At 46.9% G+C, this 14,856-nt stretch overlaps 1 protein-coding gene across 1 annotated transcript in view; it reads left to right on the top strand.

Annotated features, from left to right (window-relative positions):
* Nucleotides 1–14,856, top strand: part of LOC120936071 (fucolectin-like) — a 91,454-nt gene that overhangs the window by 20,055 nt on the left and 56,543 nt on the right. The window lies entirely within an intron of this gene.

Raw genomic sequence — 14,856 nt, forward strand, 5'->3', positions numbered from 1 at the left:
AAACATATATAGAGGAATGATGATCAGAGAGAACAATAACATATATAGAGGAATGATGATCAGAGAGAACAATAACATATTGAAGGAATGATGATCAGAGAGAACAATAACATATATAGAGGAATGATGATCAGAGAGAACAATAACATATTGAAGGAATGATGATCAGAGAGAGCAATAACATATATAGAGGAATGATGATCAGAGAGAACAATAACATATATAGAGGAATGATGATCAGAGAGAGCAATAACATATATAGAGGAATGATGATCCGATGTGGGGATAACAAAAAGAGCGTATCCGCTGTATCTTCTTATAATAAATATGAAGCTTTGTGAAATATAAGGTATGTAGAGCTGGTAGAAGAATTAAAAAATAGAAGACGGTGGTAGAATATAGATTTACAGAAGATAGAGATAACATTTCTGGATAAAGGTCTGAAATATGTTTCAGGTAGAAAAATTGATGTACAGAAATATGTATGTAATTCTAAAACATAAATAATAAAAAAATAAAAATAATAAAAAAGAATGTAAAGTGGATAAGGGAAGTTTTTTAAGGGGGGTTTTTGAGTGTGCCGGCAAGAGAAGTAATTCAGATACTACAGTCTATAAAAAAATAATAACAAAGATTTTATTATTACATACAATACATAGTTAAAAGTTTGGCTATGCTTTATGTGCACAAGAGCAAAGGAACATCTTGACTTCAAAAAAAGATGAAAATTAGTCACTCAACAATAGCATTGGACTGATAGTCCCGACATGTTTCGCCACTCAGGGCTTCCTCGGGGGATGTTTTAAAGACAACAAGATGTAACACTGCATAGAACAAAACACACTTAAAAACATTACAAATAAAAAAGAATGTTCTCAGTGAAGAAGAACTCCATCAGAATTAACAATATTTGACAGATGATAATAGTACATACTGGGTAAAGAAATAGATTAAACATTTATCCTCCTGGCATTCTGAATCATCATTTAACCCTTTTGTAAACAGAGGTTATTGATGTCTAAATTCCCAGGGCAGATATTCCTCTGTCAGCATGATTAGGTTAACTTAGCACTCTTTGACCAATTTGCACACCTAAACAATGTTATTTATTTACTACAATGTTTAATTAATAGCTTACCGCCCGCCGCACGCAGATATATACGTCTGCAGCATGGCACGGGCAGGCAAAAGGTCCTATATCTACGTCCCCTTTAAGAAGCGGCATTGTGGACGCGCACGCCTGCCGCAAGCTAGATGACTCCGACCGCAGGTCCCCGCGGGCATACCCGCGTCATGGTGAGGAAGAAGTTGGAATTGCTTATGTAAACAAGCATTTCCCCAGTCTTCCTAGTGACAGGACAGTGACCACAGCTTCCTGTAATCGGAAGTGGTGATCACTGTCCTGTCACACATAGCCCATCCCCCTACAGTTAGATGCACTCCCTAGTAGACATGTGCATTCGTTTTTGTCCATATGCATTTTCGTCCGAATTTCGGGTATTTTCGTTATCGTTTTAACAAATGAAAACGAACGTGCAGAATCCAAAATCCGAAAGATCAGGCATAAAAAAATGCTTTATTTTCGTTTTTGTTGCTACAACAGTTCGATATAGATATAAGATTCGTCATGACACTGACAATAGCAATCTGTGTCGATTGAACCTGTGGTCGAATGTGCCTAACCTTAACTCTATTAGTCCAAGATTATTCTACATAGAGAGGAAAGATTCGACATAGAGAGAAAAGGTTCGACATTATAGAGACAGTGTTGGGGTAGACCATTCGACATGAACAATGAAGATTTGACGAAGCATCGAAAAACATACAAACATTGAATCTCTCATTGAAGGCTTATGGGGCCAGATCCACAAAAGAGATACTCCGACTTAACTGCTGTTCAGTCTGTGTGTAACTTTGGAAACGATCCTCAAAAGGCTTTTTCCAAAGTTAGGCAGAAGATCCGGCATGTGTAATTGAATTACACTGCCGAATCTTAGGATGCAGTACCGCATCCGCCGCTGGGGGCATTTCGAGTCGAAATGCCGTTTCTAGTATGCAAATTAGCACTTAAGGCGATCCACAAAGCTTTCCAGCTTCCTTTTTGCGCCGTAAGTGTTATTTTGCAAGTGTAAAATTAGGGCTGGTTCTACAAAGTGTAAACTAGTCACACCTTGTAAAAGCCCATTCCAGCGACGGCATTTGGTATGCTTTCCCGAGGGAGAACTCCACGGCAATTTGTAAAAACAAAACCGGCATGGGTTCCCCCCCAGGAGCATACCAGGCCCTTAGGTCTGGTATGGGTTGTAAGGGGACCCCCCCTACGCCGAAAAATCGACGTAGGGGGTGCCCCTACAATCCATACCAGACCCGTATCCAAAGCACGCTACCCGGCCGGTCAGGAATGGGAGTGGGGACGAGCGAGCGCCCCCCCCCCTCCTGAGCCGTGCCAGGCCGCATGCCTTCAACATGGGGGGGTTGGGTGCTCTGGGGCAGGGGGCGCACTACGGGCCCCCCCACCCCAGAGCACCCTGTCCCCATGTTGATGAGGACAGGACCTCTTCCCGACAACCCTTGCCATTGGTTGTCGGGGTCTGCGGGCGGAGGCTTATCGGAATCTGGGAGTCCCCTTTAATAAGGGGGCCCCCAGATACCGGCCCCCCACCCTAAGTGAATGGATATGGGGTACATCGTACCCCTATCCATTCACCTGTAGGCAAAAAGTAAAAGTTAATAAACACACAACACAAGGCTTTTTAAAATATTTTATTATTCTGCTCCGGATGCCCCCCCTGTCTTCGTTATTAGCTCAATTAGCAGGGGGGGCTTCTTCTTCCGCTCTCCGGGGGTCTTCTCCGCTCTCCGGGGGGGCTTCTCCGGACTCCGGGGGGGGCTTCTTCCATCTTCTCCCCTCTTCCGCTCTTGACTCGGCGAACCCCGGTTCTTCTGCAGATGTCCGGTGCCTTCTTCTTCAGCGCTGGCTGCCTGCTATGTTTGTGTGTTAGCTCAATTTCTAACAGGCAGCCGGCGCGGTCTTCTGTGGCGTCAGGGTCTTCTCTTCCTTTCTTCCGATGTTGCCTCGTCGCCTGTTGTCGCTGTAATGATGGAAGCGCGCCTTGCATCACATTTATATAGGCATCACCGTCCCATCATGCTCCGGCAGGTACCCACGTGGTGGGTGCCTACCCACGTGCACCCACCACGTGGGTACCTGCCGGAGCATGATGGGACGGTGATGCCTATATAATAATATAATAATAATAAATATAGTATAATAATAATATAATAATATAGTCCGGAGAAGCCCCCCCGGAGAGCGGAGAAGACCCCCGGAGAGCGGAAGAAGAAGCCCCCCCTGCTAATTGAGCTAATAACGAAGACAGGGGGGGCATCCGGAGCAGAATAATAAAATATTTTAAAAAGCCTTGTGTTGTGTGTTTATTAACTTTTACTTTTTGCCTACAGGTGAATGGATAGGGGTACGATGTACCCCATATCCATTCACTTAGGGTGGGGGGCCGGTATCTGGGGGCCCCCTTATTAAAGGGGACTCCCAGATTCCGATAAGCCTCCGCCCGCAGACCCCGACAACCAATGGCAAGGGTTGTCGGGAAGAGGTCCTGTCCTCATCAACATGGGGACAGGGTGCTCTGGGGTGGGGGGGCCCGTAGTGCGCCCCCCTGCCCCAGAGCACCCAACCCCCCCATGTTGAGGGCATGCGGCCTGGCACGGCTCAGGAGGGGGGGGGGGCGCTCGCTCGTCCCCACTCCCATTCCTGACCGGCCGGGTAGCGTGCTTTGGATACGGGTCTGGTATGGATTGTAGGGGGACCCCCTACGTCGATTTTTCGGCGTGGGGGGGTCTCCTTACAACCCATACCAGACCTAAGGGCCTGGTATGCTCCTGGGGGGTGAACCCATGCCGGTTTTTTCTTTGAAAATTGGCATGGAGTTCTCCCTCTCAGGAATGCATGCCGAGCGACGCTGTAATTTTTTTTTTTTTTCCCCGACGCAACTTTTTTAAGCCGTCGCGATCCTCAAAACTCGGCGTAACGTAACTTCGCGCATGCGCAGTATGGCCGGCGCGGGAGCGCGCCTCATTTAAATGGGACTCGCCCCATTTGAATAGGAACGCCTTGCGCCGGCGGAATTTTAGTTACACAGCCTGAAATTTCTAGATAAGTGCTTTGTGGATCGGGCACTTAGGTAGAAACTTTAAGGCAGTGTAACTTAAATGGGATTTTTTAAGTTACGCCAGGTTTTTGTGGATCTGGCCCATGGTGTCTGTCGAAAGTCCTAAGAAGATTCCACAAGTAGCTAAACTGTACGACGCCGCAATCGTACATTTCCGATCAAATGCTCGGCCCATAGGCTATAGAAGAATTTGAATGTTGGTTGACTAGTAATAATAATTTATAAATATAATTATTACTAGTGTCATACAACTTTAGAATTCTACTATAGCTTGTAGGCGGAACATTATACTGGAAATTTACGATTGTGGTGTTGTGCAGTTAGAACTTTCGACAGAAACCATAAGCCTTCAGTGACAGATTCAACCTTAAAGCGGAGGTCCGGTTTTAAAAAAAATAAGAAATAAAAGTCAGCAGCTACTAACACTGTAGCTGCTGAGTTTTAATAAGGACAGTTACCTGTCCAGGGTGCCCGCGATGACGGCAGCCGAAGTCGAGCAATCGCTCGGGTCTCGGCTGCCCCGCCACCATCCACGGTGAGGAAATCAGAAAGTGAAGCCTTGCCCGATTCCCTACTGCGCTTGCGCTAAGCCTTGCGGCGCAACGTGAATTGGCGATGTCTCCTGGGACACACACAAGGTCCCAGTAGACACCGCTCCCCCATTCCCCAGGAGGCAGCACGAGGAGGAGACAAAAGAAGACAGACCACGGATCACAAAGTGGCAGATTAGGACGATCTGCGGAGCAACAGGCACTTCAGGTATGTATGAAAAAAAAAAAAAAACATTTTTTGCAGCATATTTGATTTTTTTTTTTTTGGTGGAGCTCCGCTTTAATTAATTCGGATTTTCGGACAAATGCATTTTTTAAAGAAACAAAATAAATAAAATCAAATTACGAGAGTAACTACATAAATGTATTTTTATGATGAAAACGAAATTGCGAAACAAAATTTTTCAGTGTGCACATGTCTTTTTTTTTAACTTCAAAACCAAGTTTATTGAGATGTAGTAAATAAAAGGCACATACATGTTAGGCGTTTGATCAACAATAGACGATACCTAATACAAAGTTACAGATATGCAGTTTACAGTGTAAGATCACATACCATTACCCACCCGTCCCTGTGCACCGGGGGACCAACCCTGTCTTGCATAGAAGAAGAAACCTCCTTTATTCCAAAAATACAATACATGTACAATCTCAACCACGCCACCCTGCTTCCACGCACCCTCTTCCTTCGCCATAGTCTCATTCCGTGCACGTTTCCCCGTCCTCCAACCACCTGTCCCAAATACTGGAGAACTTCTGTGGGCGCCCCCTATGAATATATATCATTTTCCTATAGGGAAGTGTGGTATTCACCTCTCTTTTCCAGTCCTCTAACGTTGGGGCCCTATCCCTCATCCATGCCTTAGCCACCACCTTTCTAGCAATAAATAGCGATTCGCAGATAAAGATATTCTGGTATTTATCAATTTCAATGTCTGGGACCAGTCCCAACAAACATAACTTCGGGTCCATACCCACCGGTGATCCCATATTGTCGTGTAGGAACTGTGTTATCTGTAGCCAGTAGGCCTGTATGTCTGGGCAGTGCCACAGCAAGTGGTAGAATGAGGCCGCCGTGTCGGCACACATGGGGCAGGCAGTTTTTCGTGCGGGTTGGAATTTCGCAAGTCTCTTGGGCGTCAAATAGGCACAGTGAATTATATATAGCTGTGTTAGCCTGTCCGACAGTTTGGGGGACGACGTCTTCACCCCCTCCAGTATCTCACCCCAGTCTGTGTCCTCTATCTGTCCCAGGTCCTGTTCCCATTTTATCTTCGCTGTCTGTGACACCTTGCCTACCTTCTTCAGCCTAATTATGTAGTATAAGTTGGATGTGAGTTTTGTTGATTCAGCCCCAAAGATAACATCCAACACCTGCGGTCTACTCAAATCTACTGCAACCCGTTCCATTTGTGTTCTAAGTGCATGCCGAAGCTGCAGGTATCGAAAAATAAATTGAGGTGGAAGCGAGAATTCCTCCCTAAGATTCGAGAAGGATTTAGGGCCTGATTCCGTGAGGACTTGGGACAAGAAAAGTATTCCATATGCTGCCCATAACCCCTGGTCCGGAACGGTTTCCAATTCGGGTAAACTCCCGTTTCTCCATAGTGGTGTATGAGAGTGTACGTGTGTCCTGTCCAGTTTTTTAAGGGCTATGTCCCATACTTTTTGTTGGTGTGTCAGCATGTCAGCCCCAAAGTGTGCTGTCTTACATCCCCCAGGTCCCGTCCGAAATATGGCCTGAACCGGGGTATGGAAGTGGCTACCTGGCCTGTTACATACCAATGATCTATGCCTCTGTGCTTCTGCTGTATTAAAGTGATAAACATGGGATAGTTGTGACGCAATATAATAGTCTTGCAGATCCGGGAGGGAACATCCTCCCTCCAAAACTGGATTTTTGAGTACATGCCATGCCAGCTTGTGTCGGCTTGACCCCCACACAAATGAATTTAGGAGAGCTTCCATCTGTTTAAACACTTTTAGAGGTATGTACAATGGGGCATGCCAAACCATATATAGTATTTTGGGGAGCAAAATCATCTTTACCAGATTTATTCTACCCATTACCCCCAGGGGTAATCTAGCCCATGCCTGTGTTCTGGTTTTAATAATAGCGAATAAGGGTTCTACATTTAAAGGGACATAATCCTTGAGATTCCTGGTCACACTAACTCCTAAATACTTAACCTCCGCCACCCTCTGCAAAGATAGCTCCGGGGAGGACGCCTGAGGGGGGAACTGGTCCAACGGGAGAATTCGGGACTTGTCCCAGTTTATCTTCAACCCCGAATATGTACCCGCCTCTTCTATTATACGTAAAGCTGCTCTCAGCGACGGTCCCTGATCTGCCAAATATAGGACAGTGTCGTCCGCGTACAGTCCTATCTTTTCCCATATATCTCCCTTTCTGAAACCTATCACATCTGGACAAGCTCTAATTGCCATGGCTAGCGGTTCTGCCGCTAGTGCATATAATAGCGGTGACAGGGGACATCCCTGTCTCGTACCCCTTTCCAACGCAATCTGTTCCGATAGCCATCCGTTGACAAAAATTGTGGCCTTGGGTGTCTGGTACAAAAGCTGGACCCATTTAATAAAATTCGGGCCAAACCCGTAGCATCTTAGGCACTCCCATAGATACAGCCACTCGACAGAGTCGAAGGCCTTGGCCGTATCCAAGGACACCACTACTCTGGTCCCCATATTGTCATGCTGTGCCTGTATATTCATGAACAATCTCCTGATGTTCATGGCCGTGTTCTTACCCGGCATAAACCCGGTTTGGTCCGGGTGTATCAGGGAGAGAATTACCGCATTTAACCTGGAGGCCAAAATCTTAGCTAATATCTTTATGTCGACCGGTAACAGAGATATTGGTCTGTACGATTCGGAAAACCTGTGGTCCTTTCCTGGTTTGGGAAGGACTATGATCTGAGCCTCCTGCATAGACATGGGAAGAATACCGGAATCGAAAATGGCGTGAAAAACATCCCTCAACCTAGGCACTAGTGTTTCGGAATAAGAGGCATAGAATTCTAGTGGTAGGCCATCCAGACCTGGGGCCTTAGATTTGGCTAGTTGCGATATTGCATTCGCAATATCCTGGGCGGTGATAGGGGCTTCAAGCTGCTGCACCTGCTCTGCCTTCATCTGTGGGAACTGTAACGCATGCAGGTATGTTCGTATTTCTCTTGGTGTGTGTCTATTTTGGGAAGTATACAGGTCCCTGTAGAATTTCATAAACCTGTCCGCCACCCGTGGGGGGTCCGTGACCATCGAGCCGTCTGGCTCTGCCAGGGATACCACCACAGGTGGCCTATCTTCCAAATGGGCCAGATAGGCCAGCATCTTCCCCGCCTTTTCTCCATGCTCGTATATCCTTGTCTTACAAAAGAAGATGCGCTGTTTGGCTTTTTCCAGGTGTAGCTGTGTTACTACTCTGGCTTGGACCTTCACCTTATCCAAATTCCCCCGGGGTAGGCTGTGTGTTAAACGTGTCTTCTAGCTTCCGCAACGCCTCCTCCGATTCATGCACTATTACCTGGGATGAGATCTTCAATCTTTTAATTCTAGTGTCTAATATCCTACTTGCGTGTAATTTAAGTGCATCCCATTGGAGGTTAAGTGATGTAGGGTCCTGGTTTTCTGGGAAAAATAACTTCAACTCCTGCTCTATGCTATCATGGTCGTGTAGGGCTTTCAGCCAAAACGGGTTCAGTCTCCACACCCTTCTAGGGGCTTCCCCCAGTATAGACAGTTGCATCCAACATGGCGAGTGATCTGATAGTGCTCTAGGAGCAAACCCTATCCCCACCACCCTGGGCACTAGGGGCGTTGATATCAGGATATAGTCAATACGGGACATTGTGGCGTGGCTGGTAGAATGGCATGTATAAGCCCTAGTCTCCGGGTTTTTGAGCCTCCATATGTCTGTCAAGGCGAATTCCTTCACCAGTCTGGTCGTCCTGGGCCCCCCCGGATCCCCTCCCACCTGTGCCGGTCTGTCCATAAATGGATCCATCGTCATATTGAAGTCCCCCATCCACACAGCCGGAACCGTCGGGTATTTGGCCATAAATGCCAATCCCATCGTGACGACTTCCGAGCTGTATGGGGGGGGGGATATAGCACGCTATTAGCAGCATAGGGGCTCCGCCCACCCGAGCATGTACAAAAACATATTTCCCCTGCTGATCCGACTCTAAGGACAATAGCTCAAATTGGGTGGCCTTTGTCACCAGTAACGAGACTCCTCTAGAGAAGCTGGTATGTGTGCTGTGATACGCCCAGCCAATCCACGGGCGTTTTAGTGCCGCCTGCAAGTGGCCTGTGACATGCGTCTCGGTCAATGCCATTATATTTGCTTTTTGTGCTTTTAGGTAGGCCAAAGCAGCGGTGCGCTTAATTTTATTTCTCAGCCCTCTGACATTCCACATTAAAAATTTAATTGATGTCATGGTGGCCCCTGGTGTAAATAGTCCCGTCGGATCAGCATGGTAGCATAGGAAAACATCAGGTATCCTAAGTCTGCATCACGTGGGTTACCCCTTCTCTTTATAGTATCACGTATATGTCCCCTTACAACTACAAATCGGTGTATACATCTCATAAATCTATTAGGGTCACAACTGCGACCCTGCCAACTTCCCTCCCACCTCCCCCTCCCAGCCCATCACCTCCCCAACCTGGCGTGAGCATTTGATCCCGCAACCCCCTGTCCAATACATTATAACTTCTACTCATTTCTTCCAGCAGGTACCCCTGACTGGAGGCAGATATCTTAAGATCTATGAAAGACTTTACATTATAGAACCATTGTGAAATGTGGGGGCGATTATTCACTGAGCAACATATGGGTTCGGAGCTGAACATAGTTAAAGCGGTCCTCCACCCTAAAGTGGAGTCCCGCTGATCGGAACCCTCCCCCCCTCCGGTGTCACATTTGACACCTTTCAGGGGGGAGGGGGGTGCAGACACCTGTCTAAAGACAGGTATTTGCACCCACTTCCGGCCACACGCTACGGGCGAAAGACGGGCATTCCGTCACATCCCGTCTGTCGCCCGTTGTGTGCTGGGAACACTCGGCTCCCAACACACAGCGTGTGAGCCAATCGGCGGGCGCAGCGCGACTCGCGCATGCGCCGTAGGGAACCGGGCAGTGAAGCCGCAGCGCTTCACTTCCTGGTTCCCTGAGCGTGGATGGAGGGGGGAGCAGCAGAGAGACGAGCGATCGCTCGTGCTCTGCTGCGATCAGCGCTGGACTCCAGGACAGGTAAGTGTCCTAATATTAAAAGTCAGCAGCTGCAGTATTTGTAGCTGCTGGCTTTTAATATTTTTTCCCCGTGACACATCCGCTTTAACATCCCGATGATGGTGAAAAAAGGGGTGATAAGGCCCATGTTTCATGCAGGTGGATAATCCCAAAACTCATGGCCTCGCTCCTCCCGCCCCACATTGTGTCACATCAAGTTTCCTCCCCACCCCATCCAAAGAATGACCTCTCCGGATCTATTGTTCGTCCGCAGGCACATTGTAAAACAGGAACATCAAAAAAGGAATTATATACAAGGATGTTCGTAGAAAAAACAGACCCCCCCTGCCGGGGGAAGCGGTGGTGCGTGCACACAGTGTCCTTCACATCTTCTGCTATCCCCCCCCAGTTCTGCTGGCGACTGAGTCCTCCACTTCCATGTCTCCCATCCCACAGCAAATGTTAACAGGAGCTGAATAGAAGGCCAGGGGCCTGCCGGCTCACGAGTCAGGAATTGAGACACGCACGTGGTGTGCGAATGAAAAGTGGAGGGGGACTCCCTAGGGAGAGCGAGGGGCCTGCGATAGCTAAACTTGAGGCAATAATGAAAAGCAAAAATAAAACAAACTTGGGGTTTCAGCTTTCTTGTACCTCCCTTCGTCCCGGTCCTAAACACTCTGGTCCCAGGCATAAAAACAATAAGGCCCCAACGAACTCCAGGCAACAGTACTCACGGTTCACCATAGCAGGCTTCAGGCCTGCCTTCCCTTGCGGTCCAGCCATGCTGCAGCAGCAGCAGGGGTAGTGTGCACATGTCTACTCCCTAGGGCACCCCTTCAGTGCCACCTATTGGTTAACCCCTTCACTGCGGTGTCATTTTCACAGTAATCAGTGCATTTTTATAGCACTGATTGCTGTAAATATGACAATGTTCCCAAAAATGTGTTAAAAGTGTCCGATGTGTCCGCCATAATGTCGCAGTGACGATAAAAATCGCAGATTGCCACCATTACTAGTAAATAAAATAATAATAATAAAAATGGCATAATTCTATCCCCTATTTTGTAGACACTATGGGGCAGATCCACGTACATCGGCGCATATATAGACCGGCGTAGCGCATCTCATTTCCGTTACGCCGTACTTAGAGAGGCAAGTACCGTATCCTCATAGTATTTGTGCCCGATGATGCGCCGGCGCAACGTAAATTTTGAGGCGTAAGCCGGTGTAATTGAAAGTGGGAAGGAAGTGGGCGTGTTCCATTGAAATGAGCCGTGACCCCATGCAAATGAAGGGCCGACCGGACGGCGCATGCGCAATGGCACTGACTATGTTCAGCGCCTCTCTGCGCATGCTCAGAACTCGGACCAGCGTAATCAGTGAGATATGAACTAGGCCCGGCGTAATTAGTGAGATACGCCCAGGGCATAAATACTAGTGTTGAGCGGAATACGCCATATTCGATTTCGCGATATATCACGAATATATAGACGAATATTCGTGAAATATTCGTTAAAATCGAATATTCGTGATATTTTATCAAAAAAAAATTTTGCGAAATTTCGCTAATGCGAATGCGAAATTGATTGCGAAATTCTCGTCCACGCATGCGCGCTAAGAACACGCGAGAACGGAGATCATTTCCTGGATCTTTGCCAGACGATTTTCGGATCGCTATTTTGTGCTGCCCAGCGAAGCGAAGATGGTGGGGAGTAACTTTTCATCCAGTGAGGAAAAACTGCTGATTAGTGTAAGTAATTTCACCACTGTTATTTCATTATCTTTAACTGCATTTTAGACTAGTTTAAAAGTTAGGATATAAGATCAGATATTAGTATTTCCCAAACAGTGTGTCTCCAGCTGTTGCAAAACTACAACTCCCAGCATGCCTGGACAACTTGCTGATGTGGGGGGGGGGGTAAACTTTATTGGGGGGGGGGGGGAATGTGAGAAAGGAGTGTTTTTTGTTTTTTTAGCAAGACAGGCACGCAGACAAAGACGCAGACAAAGACGTAGACAGCTACTAAACTAGAATAAAACTACTACACCTAAAACTTTTTTTTTTTTTTACACGGACAAAGACGTAGACTACGACACGGACAGCTACTAAACAGGAACTAAAATACTACACCTAAAACTTTTTTTTTTTTTTTTTACACGGATAAAGACGTAGACTAAGACACGGACAGCTACTAAACAGGAACTAAAATACTACAGCTAAAACTTTTTTTTTTTTTTTTTAGACTGAAGGACGCAGACAAGGACGAGGACTACAAATACTAAACTAATATGCACCAAACACTAACTCTACTTACACAAACTTATATGACTAAACTAAAGCTACATTTTTTTTTTTTTTTTACACTGACTGACAAGGACAAAGACGAGGACTACAAATAATAAACTAATATGCACTAAACACTAACTCTACTTACACAAACTTATATGACTAAACTAAAGCTACATTTTTTTTTTTTTTTTTTTTTTTTACACTGACTGACAAGGACAAAGACGAGGACTACAAATAATAAACTAATATGCACCAAACACTAACTCTACTTACACAAACTTATATGACTAAACTAAAGCTAATTTTTTTTTTTTTTTTTTTTTATACACAAAACACAGAGACTAAACACACACTAAACTAAGCTACCTTAAAGAAATGTACACTTACACTAACTACACAGAAATCTATCTAACACTAAGCTACACTAACCTGGACAAAACAACACAAATCTGAGCTTTTAGAAAAGCTGTTGGGTCTTTTGCTTTGAAAAAAGCAGTTGGTTATAGAAGCAGGAAACTCAGAACTGAAAGCACTATAGGAAGCACAATGCTCTAAGCTCTAAGATCGCAATACACTGGAAAAACGCACAGAAACACTCCACTCTCTCTAGCCACCTTGTGAATCTGCACTGAAATACTGCTGGGAGTGATCTTATATACTGGTCGTGCAGGCAGGTTCCTATTGGTTGCTATGGAGGTTGCTAACCTCTGACAACTGTGGTAGGAGAACTCTGATTGGCTCTGATGCAAAAGAAGGGCGGAGAAAGTATTCGCGAATATTCCTAATACGAATATTCGCGAAAGCGAATATTCGTCAACATAAAAGTATCGCCTCAGCTACTCGGCCCAGGGTCTCTAATCATACCAGCAATGCTTTTAGACGTCGATGGAGATCACTAGGATGTGATCTGTTTTAAAAATAAATTTGAAAAAATACGAATATTCGTAATAGCAAATTTTGACCGCGATATTCGAGTTATTCGCGAATACTCGAATATGCAATATTCGTAACGAATATTCGTAATACGAATATTCTTGAGCAACACTAATAAATACGCCCAAACACGCGCCCGTCCAGTGCAAAAGTACATCCATTTGTTTCCCCCCCTGAAGCAAGGTGCTTTTGTTCCGTTGTTTGTTGGTGTTTGTAGGTTTTTGTCGGTGTGTGTTTTTTGGAGCAATGTCAGCGAAGAAGAGGAAGCTGAATTACTCCCCACAGGAGAAGGCCATCATTGTCAGGGCCATGACCCTGTATGATAAGTTTCTCCATGGGCCTGAGAGTGTCAATACCACCGCGGCCAGGAGGAGGGAGATCCTGCAACAGATAGCAGACGATGTCAATGCATCAGGGAGTGAGACCAGGACCCCCAATGAGATCTTGAAAAAGATCAATGATCTCAGGCGCGTCATCTGAGGTAAGCTGGCTAAGATTACCACTCATGCCAGGGGCACTGGAGGGGGACCAGTAACTACTCTCAGGCTCATTGCTGAGGAGCGGGTGGTTGCCCAGTGCCTCCACAGGCATCAAGTGGAGGGAGTTCCAGGATTTGACTCAGTTGAGGGGGCCTTGAGGACAGGTAAGTGTGTTTTATTTCCTATCTGGTGTGTAGCATGTGTGGGGGGGGGAGGGAATATGTGACAAGTGTGTGGATCCTCCAACCTGTGAATGTTTTGTGTCATCCACAGATGTGCAGGAGGGTGCTGGGCCATCTGGCCAGTCCACAACCTCCCCCAGACATGAGTCTGAGGCAGACCCCCAGGCAAGTCAGGAGTCTTCTGTGGAGGGGAGTGGCCACACCTCTCCTCAGGAGGAGGTTGAGGTGCTGAGTGGCAATGAGGTCCTTCTCCATTTGGAGGAGTCTTTCCCTAGGGCTGGCACCAGTCAGGCCTCCATCAGGGGTAGCCCCTCCCACTCCTCCCCCGACATGCGTCATCAGGAGCCAGGAAGGCCACCAGGAAGACTAGGGGGGTGGCAGACGTTCTGCCTGAAAATCTGCGGAGGGACCAGGCCCGCCAGCACCACCCTCTGGGTCAGGTTGGCCAGAGTATGGAGCGCATGGAAGACAGCATGGCCTCCATAAAGGAGTCTGTGCAGGACGTGGCATGCAACTCCTTGGCTGTGATAACCTGCATGAATGACCTGCAGACCACCACAGCAGGCGTGGGTCAGGAGGTGTGCACCCTGACCGAGGCTGTCCGGGCCAACACAGCAGCCATCCAGGCGGGGGTGAGGCTGCAGGAGAACACCAATGCTGTCCTCACCCGCATCGCCCTGGCATTGGAGGGCAGGCCGGCGGGTGGGCAGAGACCAGGGGGATGCTCCTCCTTCTCCTGATTTCCCCCCATGAGTCTCCCCTGAGTAGCCGGGGCCATGGCCGTGGGGCACGGCAGCGCCGGTAGTTTTTTTTTTTTTTTACTCAGGTGATGAGTGTTTTATGTTTCTTTGTTATTTTACTCATGTTATGAGTTGTTTTATTTTTGTGTAGCCCAGGCAGGCTACAGTGTGAATGATGTTTGAATGTGGGGGTGACATTCCTGCCGGAAAAGGGGTGTCACCCTCAGAAGACAGGGT

Source organism: Rana temporaria, chromosome 4, assembly GCF_905171775.1.
Source record: "Rana temporaria chromosome 4, aRanTem1.1, whole genome shotgun sequence".
Taxonomy (NCBI): domain Eukaryota; kingdom Metazoa; phylum Chordata; class Amphibia; order Anura; family Ranidae; genus Rana; species Rana temporaria.